Below are 903 nucleotides of genomic sequence, written 5' to 3' on the forward strand. Positions count from 1 at the left end.
GCGCCAATTCCTCGTCGTGGCGGGAGTTCGCGCGCGCGGCCCATCGCTCGGCGCGCGCGCGCACGTCTGCCTTCGCCCATCGCTTGCCATCCGTCTCGGCGGGCGCCCGTGTGTTGGCGCCCCGCACGCCCGACGCACAATGCCCGGCATCACCCGGCGCACTAGCTCGGCAGTGTGCGTGCCCTCGACACGGCGCTCGCCCCATGTTCGCCCGACACTTGCGCTCGGCGCCCTGCACGCCCGATGTGCGGCACCCGGCATCACCCGACGCGTCCACTCGGCGGCGTGCGTGCATGACGCATGACGCCCGGTATCCAACGACCATCTTTCACCCGATGCCACTCAACATCGGCCGTCCGTGTCTCGCCCGGTACTCACCCGCACGATGTGTTGCTCCGCATCAACACTTGGCTCCGTTGCCCCGCTTCTCGACAACCTTGCGCCAATCTGCCGATGCACGTCGCACGGACTCGACGTGTCTCGGACCTCACTTTTCAAGGGTCTAACAAACCACCCCCACCAAAACCCGACGACGTCCTCGTCGTTGATGAGATTAAACCCCCTGATCTGAGCTCCTCCTCACGAATACTCCCTAACCAAATTATGGCCGGATCCATCATCTCTTCCGCACCACCATTTGATCCGCCCTCGTTCTTGGACTCAACTTGAATTGCAGACACAACCTGCAATGGATTCATCCTCGGGCCCACGACCTCGCTGTCCTCATCCCTTTCAACAACAATCGCATTCACCCGCTTTGGATAATCCCTCATTCGATGCCCCATTTCATCACAAATGAAACATCCGCGATTTCTCTTCGGGGCTGTTGCTGCCATCTCCGGCACCTTGGTTACTTGCTCGCCGGATTTCTCATTCTCCTTCCCTTTCTTCGAGTCCTTCTTC

This window comes from Salvia miltiorrhiza, chromosome 1, assembly GCF_028751815.1.
Source record: "Salvia miltiorrhiza cultivar Shanhuang (shh) chromosome 1, IMPLAD_Smil_shh, whole genome shotgun sequence".
Classification (NCBI taxonomy): Eukaryota; Viridiplantae; Streptophyta; class Magnoliopsida; order Lamiales; family Lamiaceae; genus Salvia; species Salvia miltiorrhiza.